The following is an 18,648-nucleotide window of genomic DNA, read 5'->3' on the forward strand; positions in this document are numbered from 1 at the left end:
TGTTGTATCCCACAGCTATTGATGTAGCCAGAAAGCTGCCTTCACCACTGCCAGCAGCTCCCAGCTCAGGTGCCAAGATAAAGAGAGGCGTACACAAGTCTGATCAAGCTTCATGCTGATTCTGGCTTCGTTATAGGTCTTTGCTGATTCCTTTAGGCAGCCATGCCCTTTAGATGGCTCTCACTTCCCTTCCGCTCCACACCTCCACTTTAGTACTCATTCATGTGGAATCCCACAGCAAAGCAGTCTTGAGCCCGGAGCGCTCCAGAACTTGGCAGGAGAGCTCTTTCAGTTCACATTTACATACACCATTTTCTCCAACACATACTCGTGCTTCTGAGGTGGGTCCAGTCTTGGCTGGATGCAGTGCATAGAATCTAAAGCCCCTTCAGTCCTTAGACCTTGACCAGCCCAGGCTCCTGAAGGCTTCCTGTCCCAAATGCACACGGACGTGTAGCAAGAGGGAGGCTGTGCATCTTCTCTCAGCAGCTTAAGCTCAGAGAACACACCAAGGACCAGTTGCTATAAAAATGTACACAGAACCATGATCTGCGGACTTTCCAATTCTTCTTCCTTACTGCGGAAGTTGACATTTGTTAGATTTTAACCTCCACTTAGAAACACATAACACAGAATCATTTAGCATAATTGCTTGTCTCACGGCCATAGGAACTCGCATCCAGAGACAGGAAATGACTTGTTGATGTTGACATGACTTGTAAATATCAGAACAGGTGCCTTCCTGGGCCCAGCCTGGTGTCCTTTCTGCCATATCATTCTCCCTTCTCACAAAGACTTAATTGGAAATTTTGTTTTGACATTTCGCTAAGTGGGGAGCAGGGGGGACTGTTTGTGTCTAAAACAAATCATTCCATTTATGAATGTTCATGAGTCAGTCTCATCAGAGTTGGAGAAAATAAAGAAAACATGAGACAGAACACTGTAACAAGTGTTTTAGGTAAATGACTCAATGCAGCAAGGACACAATGTGGTTTATAAATTAATTTAAATACCTACATAAATAAGCACTCCGACCCCAATGTTTTGAAATGCTGTCCTCATGCTTGAGGAAGTGAGTCAAGATACTTGCAAGGCCACTTTCATTTTGAGAGGACCTAATAAATGTGATCCATGACTTCAATACCATCCAAACTATCTATCGTAGAGTGAAGGAAAGCTATAGACATTCTCAAAGACTGAGTTTATCACTCACATACACTTGCTAAAAGAGCAATGAATGAATATGTTTGGAAAGAAGAAAGATTTGAACTCAGAGAGTGCATATTATATTATGTTCTGTTTATAGTTAAACGTTTCAGAGTTAAAAATAAGAATGGGGCACCTGGGTGGCTCCGTCGGTTAAGCGTCCGACTCTTAATTTCGGCTCAGGTCATGATCTCATGGTTTGTGAGCTCAGGCCCTGCATTGGGCTCTGCGCTGACAGCATGGAGCCTACCTGGGATCCTCTCTCTCCCTCTCCCTCTGCCCCTCCCCGCTCGCATGCGCGCACTCTCTCTCTCTCAAAATAAATAAATAAACTTAAAAAAAAATAAGGTTAAAAATAAGAAATCAAAGAGTAAAGTAATTAATAAGAAATTAAAAAGTAAAATCTTATTGGAACTGGAAACAAAGCTAAACTAAAGGTGGTCAAAAGTTGTCAACTTCCAGCTGTAAAATAAATAAGTTTCGGGGATGGAATATTCAGTGTGGCAGCTCTACCCAATCATACTGTATTGTATATTTTAAAGTCACCAGGACAGTAGATTTTACAAGTTCTCATCACAAGAGAAAAAAATTGTATCTATGTGTTGTGATGGATATTAACTGGATCTACCGTGTGACCATTTCACAATGTATGCAAACATCAAATCATTATGTCACAGAGCTGTGGGACACCTGAAACTAATGCAATGTTACTTTCAATTAGATCTCAATTTTTAAAAACCTAAATTGAACTCTACTTGAACTGTTCATGTATACATGCACTCTGAGGCAACAAGAGCGTTGATTCTAATATAAGGTCTGTAATGGTTCAGTGGTAGTTGGAGTCAGGAAGGAGAGTAAATTAAGTTTGTAGGAGTGGGAGGTGATGGAAAGCCTGATCTTAATAACCATTTTATTCCCTTCTCTGGGACCCATTTTCCTATTCTTTGATTGTTATAAAAGATTTTGTTTTTAAGTAATCTTTGCACCCAACATGGGGCTCGAACTCACAACCCTGAGATCAAGAGTCGCACACACCATCAGCTGAGCCAGATGGGCACCCCTCCTATTCTTTAAAATAGAGCTGAAAACATGTATTCACAGAGCTGTGGACAAGATGGTTATCAAGCGATTAATACAGTCGCACTTTTATTCAATTTTGCTGACAAGGACCAATGGGGAAGAGGGCCAAGTGGAAGGACCCACCCACATCTTACTTTAATCTTAAACTTTAGCACCTAAACCTCTAACTTGCCCTTCTTCACTCCCAAAGTCCACTTTAGTCCAAGGACCATTTTGCAGGCATTCGTCAATAGGAGATACAAAGATGAATAGCACACCTTTTTCTGTCATTGGGGAGTTTCAAATCCTTCCCTAAAAGATTTCCCTGTAGTCATGGAGCATTTTGCATGTATCTTTAGGATATAAATTTTTCTGTATATTTTATGAAAATGATTATCCCTCTATCCCTGGGAGAACAGGACCCTCATACCCCCCAGACTGCAAGCTTTCATGGAGTAATGCTTATGTCTTATTCAACTTTGTACCCTCAACCTTGTATAACACCTGCCACAAAATCATGCCCGTTTTTGTTGATGCTTCTTTGTCTGTTTTTCTGAATTGAAAATAATTAGAAAACCGCTATCAATAACAAAGTCATTGAATTTAAGTCATTGTGGTTTTCCCGAAAGAAAAGTTGTGTTTTATTTCTAACACGTGCATACACACACACACACACACACACACACACACACACACACAAGTTGGTTAATGTAGGCTAGTTACCCTCATGAAAGTATCCTGTGCTGTGGTTTGCACTTGTTACGTTGATGAGGGGGGTTGTTTGTCAGAACAGGATAGTGCCCTCCTATTTCCCTTCTGTTTTCCACACCGAACTGCTTGGAACAATTAGCAGCCTCACTACTCCTCTTTCTTTCCTGTACAAAAGAGTCACACTTTGTTTCTTTTGGTTCCTTTTTCCTGCCGTACACTCATCTCTAGTATAGTAGGGCTTCTGCTGGTGCCGGACAAAGTCTGTCAAGTTGTTTTTTTTTTTTTAATTTTTTTTTTTTAATTTTTTTTTTTTTAACGTTTATTTATTTTTGGGACAGAGAGAGACAGAGCATGAACGGGGGAGGGGCAGAGAGAGAGGGAGACACAGAATCGGAAACAGGCTCCAGGCTCTGAGCCATCAGCCCAGAGCGTGACGCGGGGCTCGAACTCACGGACCGCGAGATCGTGACCTGGCTGAAGTCGGACGCTTAACCCACTGCGCCACCCAGGCGCCCCAGTCTGTCAAGTTTTTAAATCCCCCAAGCTGTAAAACTTTGAAACTTTTAAGGAAAAATATTTCTAAATACAAGTGAATACATACCATACACGTGAGAACTGATCTTGAAATTCGAAAGGGAAACTGGTATGAGTCATGTGCCTTTGTCCTAAGAGAGAATTCTCCTTTGTGTATTGCAGTTACAGAAAGGGAAAGAAATCTTTTGATGTCGGTGCCAACATATTCTGATTTAAATTTGTTTTCATTGAAAATATTATTTCTCAAGCAGGAAGCCAGTTGAGGATACCAAAGGGACGCAACCTTCGATGGAAGAGAGCACTTTTGTTCAAAAAAATGTAATTTCAACAGCATAGAACTTTTAATTCCTAAAGGGGATAACTTTTATGAAAACTTGTAGGAAATGAAAATGAAAATTCAAATGAAGTAATTTATGCATGTGCCTGGTGCAGAGGCTGGAATGTGATAGACATTCATTAACTTTCACTCTTAACCCTCTGTCCTGCCTAAAATTGACTAAGATCATGGCAGATAATTATTGCACTTGAACACAGTGCTCTTTGCCTAAACTAGCTCATTAAATCCTCACCAAAACTCCACGAAACGAGTATAAGGTTATTTCTATTTTAGAGATGAAAAACTTGAAGCCCATAGAGATTTGTCATTTGCCCATGGTGACACAGCCAGTAAGGGGCACAGCAGAATCTCTCTAGCTCCAGAATGTGTGTTCTTAATCTAGACAACTGTGTCTTCCCTTCCCCAAGCTAACATTCTAGCTTTTAGTAGCCAGGTAAAAGCTAGCTTCATGGAAGCTTGGGTCTGTCCACCAAGCCTGTGTATTCACCAAAACATTGGCATGAACATTAGAAAACCAGTAAGGCACATTGGAAGGCATTTAGCTACTCATCAGACACTCCGCCTTCGGTTAGACTGCCAAGCATTAAGGAGACATTGTCTAAATCTCCAGTTGGACTATAAAACTTTGGTTAATGGATCCCCAACTGACTGTGACAGAAGTCCTACATGAGAAAATAAAATAGGCTTTTCAAGAGATGAAGAACCCTCGGTCACAATACATTATTTTCTTCACAAAATGAAAGAATGAGAATTAATGGAAGCAGTCTTCAAGTTCAACACTGCTTGTCATTTGGACGCAGCGTGATAGCTGCAATGGCCCGTCTAGATGATATTTATCCGGCAAATGTTTAGTCATCACTACCCTAGACTGATGCTCTCTGTTTGGACAGACGCAGGGTACAAAAGTAAATTAAATGGATCTGTGTGCTACACCAGGAGTTTGCGATCTTGAGTTGATAATAAAATGGGTTCACCAATTGCAGGAATCCAGGACATATGTTCGATTCACTGACAGGTTGCAAATTATCACAAAAGTAGTACAAGGGGCAAGGAGAGTTCAAAAAAGTGGGAGAGATCATCTGTAATTGGGGTGATTAAGGAAGAACCGAGGTGCATTTGAGCTAAGTGTTGAAGAAACGGATGATATTTGGAGAGGAACTGTCAGAATAACAATCCAGGTGCTAAGGGATAATGCACACAAAAGCATTCTGGGAAATAAGTACCACGACTTAACTGGACCCTAATGTAACCATATTAAGGCTTCATTATTTTTTCCACTAGATATATTTCACCAAGTTTTTAGAGATCTGACAAGTAGATCTGTGCTGACTGTGTCTGAATACTTATGAAAGGTATTCATCTAATTAACTCTTCCTCCTGTGCCAGGACCCTGAAGATAGGAGAGAGGAAAGCCCATCTCCCGACCTCGAGGAAACTGGTTCATGTCGTGGGGAAGACAGATAAGTAAACATATTGCTAACCACATATAACCACATATATAGTAGCATAACAGCATAACTTGAAATTTTCTGGACTTGGGAATAAAAAGTCATGTCAAGACTAAAAGGAAATAATTTTAATGACCCCCAAAAGAATAAAGAACAATGGGTGTGAAGGGTAAAGGAACTCAAATGTCTGGAGTCAGAGGAAAAGGAAAGTGAGTCAGAAACAAGTATTAGGAAGAATTTAGGCTGAATTTTGACTCGAGGAGAGTAGTACTCAGGATAAGAGAGAATTCTTGGGATCCAAACAAAGGCTATATCCAAAGAAAAGATGAGTGTCCAGAAAGCTGGAAACAGCCACGCCAAATGCAATAATTAGCAAGACTGTGTATTCCAGGAGCTGGCACACAAGTATTGCCTTATAATGTGAATTGGGGGATGGAAAATTAAACCTAAATATATGGACTTGATATGACTGTGATCATATATCCGGATCAATGTTTCAGATGAATTGAATGCATGCATGAGATGATTTGCATCTTAGGAAAAATTTTTCTGGCCACAGAAAAGAAATTACACAGATTGAAAACAGAGAGACAAGCTGAGAAACTTAGGATAATCCAGGCAGGAATTGAATCAAACAGTAGAAGCTGAGGATATGATTGAATACTTGAAGTCATCTAGGCAGAGAATGTAGATGGATTCAAAAAAAAAAAAAAACAAAAAACAAACAAAAAACAAAAAACAAATCTAGCAGAAAGCTCTGAGAGCTTTCCAAAAACCTTTCCAAAAACCTTTTTTGTCAAAGAAAACTTTTTAATCATAGAAAAGTTCAGAGATTTCCAAAGCGGAGAGACTAATAAAATGAACCTTTATGTACCCATCACCAAGATCCAAAATTTATTAAATTTCTGATGCTTTATTTTTATCTAGTCTTCCATCTAATTTTTTTTTTGCTGGAATATTTAAAATCAAGCCCACTGAAAACTATAAAATATTGATGAAAGTGAAGAAGATAAAAATAAATGAAAAAATATTCCATGTTCATAGATTAGAAGAATTGATATTATTAAAATGCGATCTACCTAAAGCAATCTGCAGATTCAATGCCATTCTCATCAAAATTCCAATGGCATTTCTCACAGAAATGGAATAATCCTAAAATTTGTATGGAACCACAAAAGACCCCAAATAGCCAAAGGGATCTTAAGAAAGAAAACGAAGGCAGAAGCATCATGCTTCCTGATTTCAAATTATATTATGAAGCTGTAACCATCAAGACAGTATGGTATTGGCATAAAAACAGACACATAGATCAAAGGAACAGAATAGAGAGTCAATTAATTTATAACGAAGGAGCCAAGAATATACAATGGGGGAAGAAGAGTCTCTTCAGTAAAAGGTGTTGGGAAAACTGGACAGCCACGGGTATAAAGTAGACCCCTAACTTATGCCATATACAAAAATTAACTCAAAATGGATTAGAGACCTGCATAGAACTGAAACCATAAAACTCCTAAAATGAAGATAGGCAGTTACCTCCTTGACATCAGTCTTAGTGATGATTTTTTTTTTTTTTTTTTTTTTTGGATTTGATACCAAAAGCAAAGGCAACAAAAGCAAAAATAAATTCATGGGACTGCCTCCAACTAAAACGCTTCTGCACAGCAGAGAAAACCATCAACAAAATGAGAAGGCAACCTGCCAAATAAGGGAAAATATTTGCAAATGATACATCTGATAAGGGGTTAATATCCAAAATATATAAAGAACTCAAAACAGTAGCAAAAGAAAAAAAAATAAGCGATCTGATTTAAAAAATGGGCAGAAGATATGAGCAAACATTTTTCCAAAGAAGATGTACAGGTGGCCAACAGAGACATGAAAGGTGCTCAACACCACTAATTATCAGGAAATTAGAAATCAAAACCACAAGGAGCTATCACCTAACACCTGTTAGAATAACTGTTATCAAAACGACAAGAAATAACAAGAATTGGTGAGGATGTGGAGAAAAGGGAGGCCTAGTACAGCCACTGTGGAAACAGTATGGTGATTCCTCAAAAAACTAAAAATAGATTACTATATCAGTCAGCAATACTGCTTTTTGACATTTATCCAAAGAAAACAAAAGCACTAACTCTAAAAGATACATACACACCCACATTTATTGCAGCATTACTTATAATAACAAAGCCATAGAAACAGCCTACGTGTCCACTGGTGGATGAACATACAAGGAAAATGCAGTATATGTGTATATATGTGTATGTACACACATACACACACGCACACACACACACACACACACACACACTGAAATATGATTCAGCCATAAAAAGGAAAGAAATCTTGCCATTTGTGACAATGTGGATGACATTGAGAGTATTGTGTTAAGTGAAAAATCAGACAAAGAAGGACAAATACCATATGATTTTACTTACATGTGGAATCAGAAAAGGAAGCAAGCGAACAAAAAAAAAAAATGAATTCACAAATACAAGAACCGATTGGCGGTTTCCAGAGGTGATGAGCGGAGGTAGGTGAAACGGGTGAAGGTGGTCAAAAGATTCAGACATCCAGTCAGAAACCTGGAAGTCCCGAGGATGTCCTGTATAGTGTGGTGACTCTAATTAGTAATACAGCTTTCTATATTTGAAAGTTGCTAAGTGCGTAAATCTTAAAAAGCTCCCATCATAAGAAAAACATGTGCAACTATCCGTGGTCATGGATGCTAACTAGACTCCCTGTGGTGATCATTTTGCAATATATACTAACACCCAATCATGTTGTACACCTGAACTAATGTACACAACTAATGTGTGTCAAATATGTCTCAATTTTAAAAGGAGAGAATTTAAAAAACAACATAAAGAGGGAGTATCCACACTAAGCTAGCTGTTTGGTGGGCAGCTTTCTTCCCAGTGGTAAAGACGTAGGGACCCAGATACCTCCCATTTTGTGTCCCCGCCATCTTATATTCATGGTCTCCAACATTGGGTCTGGGAGGTTTTGATGGGCTTAACAAGGGATACATAACTACTTTTCACATTCCATTAGCTAAAACTCAGTCACATGGATACATCCCACTGTTAGGGACGCTAAAAACTGTAATTAGAATGTGTATCTAGGAAGGAGAGAAAGAGATTTGGGAAGGACTGAGCCCAGGACTGCCAGGGCACCTGAACCTCTGATCCCTCTTGGCCGAACAGGCCCAGATACAGTTGCCTGCTTTCTACCCTCAATTGGCCTCAGCTAAGATTCAGGATGACCCAGCGTGAAAAGTAATAATAAATGAAATAAGCTTATTTCACTCCCTGCATATAGTGAGCGGTTCTGATATCGACACAGGAGGCACGCTCGTTCAGTGGGACCAAATCCTAGAACGTCACTGGAACTTTTGACAAAGAGAAGCTCTCTTTGCACTAGGGCTGCGGAACTGTAAAGACAGGAACAAGGGCAACTAGTTTTCAGTGAGAGGCCATTTTGTCAGCATGAGGAGAGAGCCCGCTTGAGAATGAAGCCACCTAATAAGGAAGCAGAGACGAGCAGCAGAGATACTTTTCAGTGCTATCCTTCGAGTGTCTATATTCAGGTGTATCTGATCAGTCCTACCCTTGATTTTTTAGACTAATATACCCAATAAATCTTTTGAAAATTATTTTTCTTAAACCTTGTTTGTTTGTTTGTTTGTTTTTATTGAGACAGAGAGAGTGAGTGGGTACACAGCGAGGGGGGGCAGAGGGAGAGCGAGAGAGAGAATTCCAAGCAGGCTCATGCCTGTGAGATCGTGACCTGAGCCAAAATCAAGAGTCAGATGCTCAACCCACGGAGCCACCCAATTTGAACTGAGTTTCTTGATTCCAGTTTGAACTGAGTTTCTGTCACCTTATGAGCAAGAGGCTTAATAAAATTCCTTGTAAATCTCTGGAACCCCCAAATTGCCCCTTCCTTCCACCCTCAAAACCAATGACGCGGACATATTCGCTCTGCTGTCCCTGAGAGCTCTGCTGTCCCCAGTTAATGAATAAATGAGATGCCTTTGACTCATGCCATCTTCCTATGGTCGGATGGCTCATTTTCTCACTTTCTTTCCACCCCCTCCCCTTTTAAAACACAGGACTTGTTTTGAATCAACTGCTACATCTGGTGTCTTCTAAAGAGGTCAGAATCGTTTTAACTAAAATCTGGCTCCCTTTGTGTACGCTTTGGGAAAGTGCGTGATCTAACCAAGCCCAAGTTTCCTTCCATTGTAAGAAGCAAATTGATGGCAAGTTACTTTCCCTTTAAGAGACAGTAGGATCCCAAATGGTGATGGCTGAAGTTGGGCAAAGAGGCTCTGCAAGTCACAGGCAGGAAGTGGTTACTGTAATAGTTCTGCGGTAGTCAGCAGGGAGAGTGTTGTTATTGATTCCTCTTCATCTATTTCAGTCTGCTGGAAAGTAATGCTAATATAAGGATTCACCTATTAGGTTCATGCCTCCTATCTACAAATGTTGGATTTCCAAGAAAACACTGGTGAGATGTAAGTAGAGAACACAAAACAATCATACTTGACTTGCATGGAAGACAGGGAGAGAGAGAGACAGACAGAGAGAGAGAAGGAAACAGAAACAGAGACAGAGAGAGAAACTCCAGCTGGGCAGTATATTCAAAAAAACATCATTCCGAATAAGGAAAGTGCTACTTATAGAAGTAAAATTAGTCGGTGATGTTTTGCAACACTAAACGAGCCTGGGATTACCAGTCAACTTTAGGGAGCTAGCCAAGCTGGTGCAATCAACTCAGACAGAACAGAGAACAAATATTTTTGGTAACACAGCCTGTACAGAATTGGTGCATGACTTTGGATTTCCACGATACCAAGCCAACACCACGGCCATGTTGGGTATAGGTCTACCGTCAGCCAGAAACCCACCACCCGGGACTCAGAATCATACACAAAAATCAAATCTCTTTAGACACCATATACAGTACTTAGTTTTGTGACCTGATAAATTTGGGAACCACAATACTTCGCTTTCTAACACTTGAAATTGTAACAATTTAATAGGATCTGAGTTCCTCAACGAGGAACTGAGTACCAAAGTTTGACAGCTCAGCATGGTCAGAATGATTAAGGCAACCGGTGTTTTTTGTTTTGTTTTGTTTTAGTTTGATTATTTATCTAGCTCTGTAGCAAAGGAGTTGCAAGAGAAAAATAAGATGTGTGTCTTATCCCCTCACGTACATTGTGCTATCAAATATCAAATGACTATGAGGCTGGAAAAATTGGTCGAATTCGGTTATGCGGATGTGTGGAGAGAAGGAAATTGACTATTCTGGAATGGTGTGTGTGCATGGGTGTGTATGTGTGTGTGTGTTCCCGTGTTGTGTTCTGGAGGTTTTAGAGGGATAGTAATGGCGTCAGTTTGACTGGAAGAAACAAATAGTGCTGAGGCTCTTACAGAGAAGTAGAGTCAGATGGCAGAGGCTGTGGGAGACCAGGCAGAGGGGTTGGGACTTGGGAGGTAAGGCCGCAATAACCATCGTAATTCACCGGGGAGGACAAAGGTGTGGTGTAGCACTTTCCTGTAACAAATTACCACAAACCCGGTGGCCTAAAAATATAAATAATAGTTATTATCTTATTGTTCTAGAAATTAGTAATCCACAATGAGTCACACTAAGCTAAAATCAAAGTTTAGGCAGGGCTGTGTTCTTTCTGAAGGCTCTAGGGAGGAATCTGTTTCTTGCCTTTTCCAGCTTCCTGGGACTTCCCACCTTCCTCGGCCTGTCTTCTGCCCTTGAAGCCGGGAAACACATCACTCTGAACCTTTTTGCCCATTTTTTTTATGTTTGTTTATTTTGAGAGAGAGAGAGAGAGAGAGAGAGAGAGAGACTGTGTGCAAGTTGGGGAGGAGCAGAACAAGAGAGAAAAAGAATCCCAAGCAGGCTCCACCCTGTCAGCGCACGGCCCAGCATGGACCTCCATCTCACGAACCCTGAGATCATGACCTGAGCCCAAATCAGAAGTCGGAAGTTCAACCGACTGAGGCAGCCAGGCGCCCCTCTGTTCTATCATTTAAAACCCTTTGTGATTACCCTGGGCTCACCTGGATAGTGCAGAATGCCCTCTCTGTGCCCTCCTTAACTTTATCACATCTGTAGGATCCCTTTTTCCGTGAAAGGTAATATATTTATAAGTGCTGGGCATAGAATGTAAGCACTTTGGCGGGGACAGTCCTGCCTACCCCCCTGTGGTACTATGACTTAACGCTAGCCCTGAATCAGTAACTCACTGTAGGCTTTTAAAAGTTGAGGGGCGTCGGTTAAGCGTCCGACTTCAACCAGGTCACGATCTCGCGGTCCGTGAGTTCGAGCCCCGCGTCGGGCTCTGGGCTGATGGCTCAGAGCCTGGAGCCTGTTTCCGATTCTGTGTCTCCCTCTCTCTCTGCCCCTCGCCCGTTCATGCTCTGTCTCTCTCTGTCCCAAAAATAAATAAAAAACGTTGAAAAAAAAAATTAAAAAAAATAAATAAATAAAAGTTGATGCCTGCGTAAAAATGGTATGCAGGAACCTATAAAAGTCTTCACTCCTGATAATAACTGCTCTTGGTATATCTTTGTGTTTTTTAAGTGTATTTATTTATTTAGAGACAGAAAGAGAGAGTGCAAGAATCCCAAGTAGGCTGTGAGCTTTGAGCCTGACATGGGGCTTAAACCCACAAACTGTGAGATCAGGAACTGAGCTGAAATCAAGAGTCCGTCGCCCAACCAGCTGTGCCACCCGGGTGCCCCCCTCTTTGTGTTTCTGATGCGCATATCAGTTGAAGGCACTAGCATAGAAAGAAGACTGTGACTCCAGGGCGTATGTCCTTGCCTCTATCCCTCACCACAGGCAATTCAGATTGGTCTCTGCCTGGGAATTCCCATAGACATAAATATCTATTTCTCTCTCTCTGTCTCTGTCTCTGTTTCTGTTCCTCTCTCCCTCTCTCTCTCTCTCTCTCTCTCTCTCTCTCTCTCTGTCTTCCATGAAAGTCAAGTATTATTATTTTGTGTTCTCTACTTACATTTCACCAGTGTTTTCTTGGAAATCCAACATTTGCAGATGGGAGGCGTGAACCTAATGGATGAATCGTTATGTTGGCATTATTTTTCAGCAGAGAGACAATAAATGAAGTGGAATCAATAGAAATAAAAAAAGGACAAGACCCCCAGCGAGTGGAAAACTGAACTATACGGAGACTCTAGGAAGTTGTACAGACGTATCTAAAATGAATGACCACAGGAAGGAATTGGATCATGTTAAAAAATCCACTGAGTGCTTAATTTCACTTCTCCTTTTACATTCCTTTTTTTTTTTTTAAGTTTTCTTCTGAAGTTATCAATGTACGTTGTGATTTGGGTCAAGCGGACGGAAGAATGTCCATTGACTTATCTTATTGCAGTGAGAAGTAATGACATTTCTAAATGATTTCATAATAGTAACAGAGAGCTGACTCAATACTTCTTTTAACAAATATATAATGGAAGCCAATTAGTGCCAGGCACGAGGGACAGAAACAACATTTAGTTCATAGTGTCAAGGATTCCATGGTCTAGTAAGAAGCCCATGCATTTTCAGAGGCAGTGAGACAATGAGTTTGGAAGAAATCGGTGTTGTACAAATGCGGAACGTACCCTAAAGGATCCTATCCCCAGATGGATTAATCCCTATGTTCTTCTAACATTTCCTCCCCCCACCCCCCGTATCTCCACTGTGGCATTTAACACTCTGCATCATAATTGTTTATTTGTGATATCTCGTTGACTATTAAATCTGCGGCATGGGGCAAAAAATTATCAAATGAATGAATGAATGAATGGCGCCTCTTCCAACCATTGTGAACTCTATGGACAAGGCTTCTGTCTTACTCATCTCTGTATCTCCAGCTCTAAGCTAACACCTGCAGGTTCTCAGCAAATGTTACTAAAAATGATTTATTCAAACTCCTCCTCATGCTTCAAGGAACCCCCAGTCCACCTTCCCCCTTTTGAAGTCTTTCCTCCTCACTAGCAAGACAAATGTAGAACATACCACAACACCAGTCACCCCCCACCTCCCGGCACAAGCAGTCCTCACGCATAATGGTGTGCCGGAGGCATCTTACACCAGACCCTGAGGGCCGATTATAAAATGTTCAGGACTTTTGTGAGCCGGCTGTTAAACCTGAGTAAAGTAAATTGCACAGACTTCAAATTAAATAAACTATATTGAAACTAAAGGTAATAAATACTTAAAAGTCATCACTTCCTAATTATTTTGCCATATTTTACTATTACCCATTGCCCTTGCGATCCTTTCGGCCAGTTTCACCAATCTGGTGTGAAGATAATACAATCGCGTGTGACCCTGTGTCTTTTCCCAGCTTCACATTCAGTGATGGCATGTTGTTAGCTTGAAAGGAGCCACGAAGGATTTACAACATGGAAATTGGCAAGTGCTACCTACCAGGGTATAATTTATTGTTTTGTTACTGATTGTCTAGATCAGAGGTCAGGAAGGTTTTTCTGTAAAGAGGGGATTATAAATATCTGAGACTTCAAGCCATCCCTATCACAACTACTCAGTTCTAGCTGTAGCTTAAAAGCAGCCAAACACAACATGGAAGGAAATCTACCGGTATGCTTGGGTTTCAGTAAAACATTTTGTTGTTATAAAATCAAAGTGGACTAGAGCAGTAGAATAGATTTGGTTGTAATTTCACAACCCTTGGTCTAGGCTTAAGGAAGACAGTGGAGAGATGTTTACATGCAGATGAAACTTAAAAGTGTGTCGTAACTTGGGGCACCTGGCTGGCTCAGGCGGCTGAGCATCCAACTCTTGATTTCTGCTCAGATCATGAATCTCACTGTTGTGAGATCGAGCCCCTCATCGAACCCTGTGCTGACAGCATGGAGCCTGCTCGGGATTCTCTCCTTCTCTCTCCCCCATCTCTCTCTCTCTCTCTGTCTCTTAATCTCTCTCTGAAAATGAAAACGTATCTTGTAGCTGCTGCGAGAAGTACCAAATTTGAAAATTATCCTTCTAGTACTCTAAAACCATTATCCAATTCAGCAATAGCACTCGTGTAACTGATGAATGAGTGAGGTCCCGGCGTATGTTTGTTGTTTTACTTTCAACTTATTCATTAACGTTTAGGAAAAGATCAGTAAGCATTCCTAGCAGAACTACACTTCTCAGTCAGTGAGGGCACAGATTGACCGGAGACACACAGGCTGGCCAAAATCAGTGATGGCACTCTTGGATAATCAGTTATATGGCATTCACAATAAAGAGTACTGCACATTTTATTTTATTTTATTTTATTGTAAATTGTATGCTGTACATCCTTTATAGAAATCAAATTCATAATAAAAGTGTTATCTGTCCTTTTCTGGTCCTTGGGCCTCAGCTGTAATTTAATCTCCACTACTTAGTAAGATTTAGTTATACCTGAGGCCTCTGGTCAAATGACACCCCGTGTTCCCCAATCTCAAATCAATACTGAAAAGATGGGTTTTCTGAAACCGACTTCTTCACGCCTAACGTAGGTACTCTGAGGGGAACTGATCCACGTTCTGTGGATACTTAAAAATTGTCTCCGTCACTGCTTACGTCTTTAAATAAAAGTCCTGTCTAGACAAACTTTGTTACTATTTGGTCTGCCACACTTAATCTGGTTATCTATTATGGGGAAGCACATCTGGCTTGATTCACTCCCACTCCTAGACTGGGCAACAAACCAAAAGACAACATCTGCTATATAGCAGCCTCACAAGAAGTGGCATTTTGATCACGCACCCTAGTCCCCTGCTTTAGGAGGTCATTATGCTTGTCAGCAAAGGCATTTCGAGTTTGTTTAGAGCATCAAAGATCGAAAGACTCGATCTATAGAGAAGCCGAATCACTATGTTGTACCCCCGAAACCAATGTGACAGTGTGTGTCAACCATACTCAAATAAAAAAGACAGTGGCTCGGAACTCTCAGATGGTGGTTTGGAGCTACAAGTGTGGTTCCGATGAAAACACAGTGGCTGGAAAGATGTCCCCACCAGCAGACAGAGAAAGGTAATGAGAAAGAAGAAAATTCTCCTGACTGCCGCTGGGCTCTAGCACTCAGGCACATCTTCAAACCAGCATGTGTGATCAGATTATATTTATATAATTATATATGAATTATATATATAAAATATAATTTATTGTCAAATTGGTTTCCATACAACACCCAGTGCTCATCCCAACAGGTGCCCTCCTCAATGCCCCCCCACTTTCCCCTCCTTCCCACCCCCTATCAACCCTCAGTTTTATTCTCAGTTTTAAAATTTTTTTTTCAACGTTTATTTATTTTTGGGACAGAGAGAGACAGAGCATGAACGGGGAAGGGGCAGAGAGAGAGGGAGACACAGAATCGGAAACAGGCTCCAGGCTCTGAGCCATCAGCCCAGAGCCTGACGCGGGGCTCGAACTCACGGACCGCGAGATCGTGACCTGGCTGAAGTCAGACGCTTAACCAACTGCGCCACCCAGGCGCCCCTATTCTCAGTTTTTAAGAGTCTCTTATGGTTTGCTTCCTTCCCTCTCTGTAACTTTTTTCCCCTTCCCCTCCCCCATGGTTTTCTGTTAAGTTTCTCAGGATCCACATATGAATGAAAACATATGGTATCTGTCTTTCTCTGACTGACTTGTTTCACTTAGCATAATACCCTCCCGTTCCATCCATGTTAACCATTAAAACCCTAGAGGAGAAAGCAGGAAAAAACCTCTCTGACCTCAGCCACAGCAATTTCTTACTTGACACATCTCCAAAGGCAAGGGAATTAAAAACAAAAATGAACTATTGGGACCTCATCAAGGTAAAAAACTTCCGCACTGCAAAGGAAACAATCAACAAAACTAAAAGGCAACCGACGGAATGGGAAAAGACGTTGGCAAATAACATATCGGATAAAGGGCTAGTATCCAAAATCTATAAAGAACTCACCAAATGCCACACCCGAAAAACAAATAATCCAGTGAAGAAATGGGCAGAAGACATGAATAGACACTTCTCTAAAGAAGACATCCAGATGGGCCAACAGACACATGAAAAGATGATCAACGTCACTCCTCATCAGGGAAATACAAATCAAAACCACACTGAGATATCACCTTATGTTAGTCAGAATGGCTAAAATGATCAGATTGGTCTTGACCACCTCCCAGCAGGCTTCCCGAGCAAACGTCAGGGATGCTCCCGAGGAAGCTTGGGCAACATCTCCTTAGCATCCTGGTGCCAGAAACAAGGCTCTAGTCTGGCAGATCCCATCTTATATTCCCATTGTTTCCTATCTACTGTTCCATGAGCAACGTGGAGGTGAGGGCAGTGTCCCATGTACCTGTGTATTCAAGTTCCTAAAATAATGACTGAAGCAGAGTCGGCGTTCCATAAAGGTGTACCACCTGGATGTGTGAAATTGTAGGAGAAAGCTCCAGGGAGGGCTGAGTGTCTGGGTACCACTTTTATGTCTTGTTATAATTCAAAAGTCTTACCCAACAATCCCCTGAGAGCAATGAGGCAAAATGATTAAAATGGTTCTTCTTTTTTTTAATTTTTTTAAAATGTTTATTTCTGAGAGAGAGACACAGAGCGGGAGCAAGGGAGGGGCAGAGAGAGAGGGAGACACAGAATCCGAAACAGGCTCCAGGCTCTGAGCTGTCAGCACAGAGCCCGATGCGGGGCTCGAACCCACGAACCGCGAGATCATGACCTGAGCCGAAATCGGACGCTTAACTGACTGAGCCACCCAGGCTCCCCAGATGGTTTCTCGCATGAAAAAAAAAACTGAGACACGAAGAGGTTAAGTGTTTGCCCCAAAGTCACAAAGAAACTGAATGTAAACTTGAGGAGGCTAATCATGATGTAGAGTTGGGGTATTTAGGAAGGCAAATATGGCATCATTTTAGTATCTGACGGGCCACAGAGGTTGCAGGCGTAAAAAGGTTGGCTTTAAAAAAAATGAATTCCGGGCACCTGGGTGGCTCAGTCAGTCAAGCGTCTGACTCTTGATTATGGCTCAGGTCATGATCTCACTGTTCATGAGTTTGAGGCCCGTGTTGGGCTCTGCGCTGACAGTACAGAGCCTGCTTGGGATTCTCTCTCTCCCTCTCTCTGCCCCTTTCCCATGCATGCTCTCTGTCTCTCTCTCTCAAAAAAAATAAGTAAATAAACATTAAAAAATAATTCTTCAATTTTGAAAAAAAAATGCTAAAAAGTGGTTTTGTTTTGGTTGCGTTGGGTAGTTATATGCCTAAAATTCCGATAATTAGCATTATCCCATACAGACTATGAGCCGTGAGATCATGACCTGAGCCAAAGTCGGACGTTAAACCTATTGAGCCACTCAGGCACCCCAACCTGAGGGATTTTTAATAACACAGATGCCCAGGCCACAGACCAGCCCATTTCTATCAGTCTTTGGAAGTGCCCCCCCAGGCATCAGTATTCTGAAAGCTCATAGAGTGATAGGAATGTGCAAAGTTGCAAACTACTTTATTAGGGGTCTTACCATCAACTTCAGGAGTCACAGCCAGCATTTTACAAAAGGAATGGAATGCAAACAAAAATACAAGAGGGTATTCTGCATAACAAAGGTAGGATTTGTTTCAGGAAAACTTCTGTTTCCGTTTTGGGTGTGTGTGTGTGTGCTTGCTCTGTGTTACCATGTAAAATACACTTACTCTGTGTTGTGGCCCAAAACATTTGATGAGTATTGAGTTGGGTGTATGAGACGCTGTGGTCAAGAGTCCTGGCAGACAGAAGCAGCAGGAGAAACATGTAGATGGGGCAATGTTCTCATGCCCTTCTCCATTTGGATCGGTCATACTTTAGGAATTTAGAATTTCAGAAACAGAAGAAGCTAACTTTTTTTTTTTTAACGTATATTCATTTTAGAGACAGAGACAGAGCATGAACTGGGGAGGAGCAGAGAGAGAGGGAGACACAGAATCTGAAACAGGCTCCAGGCTCTGAGCTGTCAGCACAGAGCCCGCCCGACACGGGGCTCGAACTCACGGACCGTGAGATCGTGACCTGAGCCGAAGTCAGACGCCCAACTGACCAAGCCACCCAGGCGCCCCAAGAAGCTAACTTTTTAAGTAAATTACCCTTATTTCCTGGATTGACAAACTGTCCCAAGACAAAGATCCTTTGTCTGAGCATGGTGGTTCAGGGAAAATTCAAGTCTGATCTAAGTCTGAGACATGGTGGTGCAGGGAAAATCCATGCTTCAATGGACGACTAAGCATTGTCTATCGATCACCTTTCCAGACTATCTTACTGGAATTCTGTAGAAGCTATTTTCCAACCCTGAAAAT

The 18,648-nt window shown here is 41.4% G+C and overlaps 1 long non-coding RNA gene across 1 annotated transcript in view; it reads left to right on the forward strand.

Moving 5' to 3' along the window:
- Positions 1–18,648, forward strand: part of LOC147575759 (uncharacterized) — a 32,945-nt gene that overhangs the window by 4,500 nt on the left and 9,797 nt on the right. Inside the window, exon 2 of the long non-coding RNA XR_015241961.1 lies at positions 5,234–5,311. This is a non-coding gene — a long non-coding RNA (uncharacterized LOC147575759). The remainder of the gene's footprint in view (positions 1–5,233; positions 5,312–18,648) is intronic.

The sequence above is a fragment of the Puma concolor genome, chromosome D2 (genome assembly GCF_028749965.1).
Source record: "Puma concolor isolate L17-30 chromosome D2, mPumCon1.1.hap2, whole genome shotgun sequence".
Taxonomy (NCBI): Eukaryota; Metazoa; Chordata; class Mammalia; order Carnivora; family Felidae; genus Puma; species Puma concolor.